General features: G+C 42.0%; 1 pseudogene; it reads right to left on the bottom strand.

Annotated features, from left to right (window-relative positions):
* Positions 1-2,223: 2,223 nt before the first annotated feature.
* Positions 2,224-3,169, bottom strand: LOC103014748 (eukaryotic translation initiation factor 2 subunit 1-like; annotated as a pseudogene).
* Between the last annotated feature and the right edge of the window lie 4,213 nt (positions 3,170-7,382).

Below are 7,382 nucleotides of genomic sequence, written 5' to 3'. Positions count from 1 at the left end.
TTTTTCGTGATTTGCTTTTTTAATTTTCACAAAGATGTCAGTCAAACACCCAAATCTGAATAAGAACATTTGTCTTTCTGCTAATTTTTCAAGTGAAAATCATGTTCTGTGGAGAAAAAAAAAAAGTAGCTAGTTCTTGAAACACAAAATTGCACAAGTGCTTTTCTTGGAGACAGTTACCTTGGAATGCATCAAACTTAATGCATACTGCCAAATTCATCACCCAGAATATTAAAAAAGAATCAAGAGTTAATGAAATTAATACTTTTTACTGCTTTATCAAAGACATTTTAAAGTGAAACTGGCTTTTCCCCTTGTGAATATGTGGCAGTAAAGAAATACTAGTCTACTTGGACTTTTTGGTGTCCCTGCCTTGATTTACACCAGCAGTTTTACCTACCATTGCTTCTGTACCATCAGTTTAAATGTCAGTGCAGTGAAAAAGGCATGATACCTTAGTATCATTACGAAAATGGTTTTGACCTATGATCTTCCTGAATGGGTCTCTGGGATTCCAACGTGCATTACTGGGGAAGGTCAAGGCCTTCAAGTTCTTGGAAATTTCCCCAGTGTCCTTGTGGAGCTGCAACAAGATGTTAAATGCAATGCCACAGTGGGGGCCGCCCACAGAACCTAGACTTATGACCTACTGTTCTGAGTATTCTTTATTCCTAGCTGAGCTAAACTGTCCAGAATGGGAAAGTGAGCTCCTTATAAAACCTTTCTTTCAGGGCCTGGGAGGATGGGGCAGGAGCAGCAAGAGGCGTGGACTGGTGGTGTGCCGAAGTCCCTACAGCCACAAGCTTCCTCGGAAGCATAACGGAACACGTTCCAATGTTTCTGAAAACCGGGGTAACAGGGGTCGCCAGACATTACTTTGCCTTGAAACTCTCCCACCCAAGACTTTGTAGCTTCTGCAGCCCCATTTGGGGATTACCAATCCATCCCTCTATCTGTTCTGCCCAGAACTCCTCCATCCCACCCTTTCTCAAGATATCCGAGGGAGCTGTGGGTTTCCTGTATTCTTACAGTCAGCTCTGTAGGTACTGCTCCAGAAAGCTAGCAGGGTCCTTTCCAGGCGTCTGGCCTCACTGGGAGAACAACACTCTTATGATCGTAAGTGAAGCTTGTTTCAAAGTAAAGGACATAATAGGGAATGGGGAGACTGGGTGGAATTCTGGTGGTGTCCTGGGAATTCTGTTTGTGGTGTGATTTTGATAACATCTTGGCATTCCCTGTTGCTGGTTTATGATTCACCTTTCTTGGGTCTGATAAGTTGGTTATTATTCATCTCTGCATTTTTAGATTCCAAAAATTTATTATTTCACTCTGAGTCAGCTCTGGGATGGTGACAATAGACCTCTCTTTTCCTGGCGTCACCATGCCCTATTGGTCATGGTCCATACCCTGACAAATGTGTCATATTTAATCTCTAAAAGAGGACCCAGGGCCACTTTACATAATTATAAAGTTTGCCTATTTGACAAAGGCACCTGACCCCAGGAGTGAATGGGGACTGGCACCCAGCCCTGTTCTGCTCACCAAACTGTATTCCCACAGGGCTAGATCTGCCCAGAGAGGGCATCTTTTTCTCTTGTCTCCATAGAAGGGGTACCTTTCTTTAGCTCATACCAAGCTCTTTCTATAGGGGATTGCGGAGGCTCTATCAGGACTTACCTTGGCCCATCCTGGGTCCTTTGAAGGATGTTTTCCTTCATGGCTTGCCCATTTGTGTCCTACTTAAAAGAGCCTTTAAGACCTTCCAGATACAAGTCCCATTGTCTATTTCTTTCTTTTTTTTTTTTTATATATCCCATAAATTTATTTAATGTTTGCTTGATACATTTTATATAGAAAGGTTAGGACTATTTGCTTTGGGTGCCCCTGGTAAATCTCGTGGAGGCACTGAACTACAAGGGGTGCCAATCTGGAGACATCAGAAATGGAAATCACACGCCCCATTTTATGACTGTTCTTAAAGATTTGTCTCTAGTGAAATTAGGCCACTCCCTTAAAAAATGCTCAAGATGTTAGAGCTACTGTGTGAAAACAGCTGACATTTAGGAGGGCATTTCACATTTTGGTCTGTCGGAACATTTAAATACTTCGAAATAAAAAATACTCAACTTTGAAGCTTTCAATACTGGAAGACTTTCAAGTCTAGGGTTAACAGCCAGGAAGGCTGCTTTGTGTTCCTTAAACTGGACTCTGTTGCCCACAAAGTTAATCTTCGGCTTTGGCTTCCGTTTCTTCCACATTATAATTTCCATCCACTTCTGCATTTTCTCTCTCAAGCCTCTCCAGCTGCCTTGCAAGTTCAGTCTCATCTGTATCTGTGACCACTTTGGGCTCCATTTGAACACTGAAGACGCCCCTCTTTTCCTCAATCTTTTCTTTTATGACAGCCATAGCTTGGTTGAGGACAGAGAGGCCTTCTGTTCTCTCCAGGGTGGTTGTAGTCATTACATACCGAGGAGGAGCTATTAGATTAATCTTGATGGCATGGTTTCTGTAGAACAATTCAAACCTGCTCTCAGGGCTGCTTTTACGGCATTGATGCCTTCATAACCATAACAAGCCACTTCACTGTCTGCTCGAATTTTGACAGCTTGTGGGGTTAAACGCCTATTAATATTGTTAATGAGTACTTTCCGTTCATCTTCATTCAAATCTAAGCTATCCAAAATAGATGGCTCTGAGACTGCGTGCTTAAATGCATCATAGGCACTGTATCCGGGTCTCTTGTACTTGTCATCGAAGACCCAAGCAGTCTTCTGGAACAGGCTTTCCAGCTGTCCGTCCCTGGTGTATTCTAAGACCTCAGCAACATGACGAAGAATGCTGTAAACAGTTTTGGACTTGGTAAATTTATCTTCACATTTGATTGCTTCCTCGGAGAAACTCTTCTTTTTGAAAAATCAATACATCCTTTTTCTTTGTCCTCTCTAATGACAACCACACATTCATTCCTGCCAATTCGGATGAGTTTGTTTATAGAATGGATACGCCTTCTGGACAACTCACTCAGAAGAATCATGCTTTCGATGTTGTTGTATTCCAGCAAGCTGACATAAGTGCCCATTTCAGCAATGGACCTTACCTTCACCATCACCACATCTTCCACCTCAGGAAATTTGTGCTGATAAAATCTACAAATTAGACCCGGCATTGTGAGGTATGTGTGTGAATTCCCCACTGGTGTCCTGCGCCACGCTCTTCAATCAGAGAGATCAGACTTGATCCGCCCGCAGCAGCCGTCGACTCTCCTCAGCATCCCATTGTCTATATCTTTCCTGCCCAAACTGGCCTTTGCGCAGGGCCCTGGGGGAGTGGGCCAAGAGCTGTACTTCATCCCTGCTGGACAGCTGAACTATCCAACTAAATTGCAAGGACTAAGTTCTACCAACTAATCTCCTTCCTGTGTCCACAGCTAATGCACACCCTCTTCCTCAGCAAAAAGAAAGCCTTTGTTACATATAAATATAGGAAGGAGTGTCTGATAAGCCAGAGGCCAGTATACAGCCAGCAAGCACCAAGCAGCCACTGGGGAGACCACGTGAGTGAGGACAAAAATGTGGTTTTTCTCTCATCACGACCAGATGACCCCAGCTATGACAAGATCATACATAGTCCTAAAAGTGGCTACTCTTGCTGTTGCTACAGTTCCCTTGGGCAATCCTTTGTCTAGAGCTGCTGCACGCAACAGAATCTGTTACAGATATTTCTTTCTTCTTCCCTGGCCCCTCACATCAAAGGATGCTGTGAGCTTTCTGTACTTGCTGGTCCCAAAGTGTCTGCAAATCCCTGGTTCTTTTCATCATGGCCTATGTGACTAGTTCCTTTATTTAAAAGTCTTAAAAATGTCCACCTGGGAGTAGGGTTGGTTTCCTGCTTCTGGCTGGTCCTTACATCCTCATGAAATTACAGAACCATGGGGACAAAGAGAACATCTTATAAGCTTGGAGGTAGAGGTGGGTGGTTGGGAGAAGATGTTGGCAGAGAATGATTGTGGATTTTTCAGTAGCAACTGAGAAAGTTAGAAATCAGTGGAGCAATTTCTTACAAATTCTGAAAGAATTATTTTTGACTTAGAATTTTATTCCCAGTCAGCACATCAATTAAATATGAAATAGACTGAAGATATTTTCAGAACTTCAGGGTCTCTAGGAATCGACATCCTTTCTTAGGAAGGTACTGGAGGAAGTGCTCCGTCACAACGAGAGTAAACAAATGAAAGGAAGATGGGGGCCTGGGAAACAGGAGATCCTGTGGGAGACAGGGGTGAAGGGAATCCTCCAGGTGAGGGCCAGGGGAGAGCCCAGGACGGCAGGTGTGTGGCAGGCACAGGAAGCAACTGAACCAGTGAAAACAAGTCAGGGCTCCAAAAGAAGCATTAATAGAATATTGAGAGGAGATCTAGACAATGCAGAAAAATTTGAAAATGTATTAGTGATAAATATATAGAAAACAAAGCAAAAAACGGCATACTTCTGGGCTCAACTGTGGATAATGTAAACACTGACTATTGATCTAACTAAAGTTAATATACAAGCATGTCAAAAGTACAAGGCAATAGGAAGTGTGTGATTGTGTGTGTATATGTGCGTGGGTGAGTGTGTGCGTGGTGTGTGTGTGGTAGTGGTGGTGGTGATGGTGGAAGTGGGGGAGAGATGAAGAGCCATCTAGGCCAAGGCACCAGCCAGCTGATAAATAACATCTGAAGCTGACAAAGCAAGAACAATTACTATAAGCATGGTACTGAATATATGGAAGTAGATGCTTAAAGAATCAGCTGAAAGATTTGAGAGTGGTTGTCTTTGACTAGCAGGAGATGGGAGGGAGCTATGAATTGCTATTTTTGTTTTTGTTTTGTGATCTATTTTCCTTTTTATAACAAACCTTATAAACTCTAAGTTATGTGCAGGTTTAATTTTAAATTACCTATTATAAAAAACCCAAACTAAAACCTAAATATGGGGAAAAAAGATGTGAGAATGTAGGGATTTATGTGATTTTTTTCTTTCCTCTAATTTGTCTTATTAATAAATAATCTTTCACAGTTCCAAAACAAAAACCCAAACCATTAACATGTGGATCTGAAACAAAACAGCTGGGCAGAAAACATTGCTCCCCTGCTCCCCTGGGCTGGTTCAGGAGATCTTGCCAGATGGCATACTTAGTACCCAGATAGCTTTGATCTTTGAACTGCAAATGAACATCCCATTTCCTTCCTGAACATGGTCAGAGCTCTCTGTGTTCCAGTCACACCTCACTCCTCGACCTCCCTAACCCTTGAAAGTTGTAGTGGGTTGAATTATGTTCCTCAAAAAGATATGTCCAACTCTTAACCCCAGGTACTTGCAAATGTGACTTTATTGGAACTAGGGGCTTTGCAGATATTATTGATATTATGTTCAAGAGCTCAAAATGATGTCCTGGTTTTAGAGTGGGTCCTGGGTCCAATGACTAGTGTCCTTATAAGAGAAAGAGAGGGAAATTTGACACACAAACACAGAACAGACACAGGGAAGAAGGCCACGTGAAGATGGACGCAGAGATGAGAGTGATGCAGCCACAAGCCCAGGAACACCAGGAGCCACCAGAAGCTGAAAGAGGCAAGGAAGGATACTCCCATAGAATTTGTAGAGGGAGCATGGCTCTGCCAGCACCTTGGTTTCAGACTTCTGGACCTCAGATCTGTGAGAGAACCAATTTGTGGTCATTTGTTATGACAGCCCCCGAGGAAACAATACAACACACGGATGCAGATGGAGGAGAAGCAAGCCTTCGAGCCTGTGGTGTGAGTTTTTCAGGTTCTCTTCTCATCAAACAAACATTTGCTGAGCTCCTGCCATTTGCCAGGCTGTGGGCTGGGCCTCGTGGCTGGGGATGAGAATTTGGAGGCTGAGGCATCTTGACCAAAGTGCTGTGGGCCATGTCATAGTGTTTGGGCTTCATCTCCTGAACCAGAATAGGCCACTGAAGGATTGTTAAGATGAGTTTGGTGCTTTGGAAAAAGAAGTTGGAGCAGAGGGTAGTACGGAGAAGGGATTTTAGTGGAGACTTGGGAGATGTCAGTTAGGACTGGGATTTTCAAACAGGGAGCGCGGGGCCCTTCACTGCGGAGACTTGGGCAGGAGAAGCCTGTGCTGTCTGAAACAGAACATTCAACAGGCCTATTGTTTTCATATTATAGATGATAAGAAATCTCAGCATGAGAAAATCTTGGAATTTCTGCATAAAGAAATTCTGCATAAGAGAGCATGACAAAATGTTGTAGGGTGATGGATTCCAAAAGATTAATCATAGTACACCCCATATTTTCTGAGTATTTTACTATGCACTATGCTTTTTACTTATTTCACTTAATTCTCTAACAGTGCTATGAGGAGAGTACTGTTACTAATTACCTCTATTTTAATCATGAATAGTTGAGGCTTAGATTTGGGTCAGGTCACACAATTAGGTGGAGCTGGAACTCTAACTCCAGTGGCCGTGCTCCTTAACCATTCCCCAGCATTTCACTCCCTTAAAAAAATTAATTAAAATTTTATTTTTAAAAATTTTATTGAAGTATAATTGATTTACAATGTGCTAATTTCTACTGTACAGCAAAGTGGCTCAGTTATACATATATATATTCTTTTTCATATACTTCTACATTATGGTTTATCACAGGCTATTGAATATAGTTCCCTGTGCTATACGATAGGACCTTGTTTATCCATCCTATATATATTAGTTTGCCTCTGCTAATCCCAAACTTCCAATCCTTTCCTCCCCCACCCCCTCCCCCTTAGCAGCCACAAGTCTGTTCTCTATGTCTGTGAGTCTGTTTCTGTTTCGTAGATATGTTCATTTGTATTGTATTTTATTTTTATTTTATTATTTTTTAACATCTTTATGGGTATAAGTGCTTTACAATGTTGTGTTAGTTTCTGCTGTATAACAAAGTGAATCAGCTATATGTATACATATATCCCCATATCCCCCTCCCTCTTGTGTCTCCCTCCCTATCCCACCCTCTAGATGGTCACAAAGCACCAAGCTGATCTCACCGTGCAATGCAGCTGCTTCCCATATATGTGATATCATATGGTATTTGTCTTTCTCTTTCTGACTTACTTCGCTTAGTATGATAATCTCTAGGTCCATCCGTGTTGCTGCAAATGGCATTATTTCATTCTTTTTTATGGCTGAGTAGTATTCCGTTTTTTATATATCCATATACATATAGATATATAGATATAGATATATATCTATCTCACATCTTCTTTGTCCATTCATCTATCGACAAACATTTTGGTTGTTTCCATGACTTGGCTATTGGAAATAGTGCTGCTGTGAACATAGGAGTACCTGTATCTTTCTGAATTGTAGTT

The sequence above is a fragment of the Balaenoptera acutorostrata genome, chromosome 6 (assembly GCF_949987535.1).
Source record: "Balaenoptera acutorostrata chromosome 6, mBalAcu1.1, whole genome shotgun sequence".
NCBI lineage: Eukaryota > Metazoa > Chordata > Mammalia > Artiodactyla > Balaenopteridae > Balaenoptera > Balaenoptera acutorostrata.
This window is presented reverse-complemented; position numbering and strand designations above follow the sequence as displayed.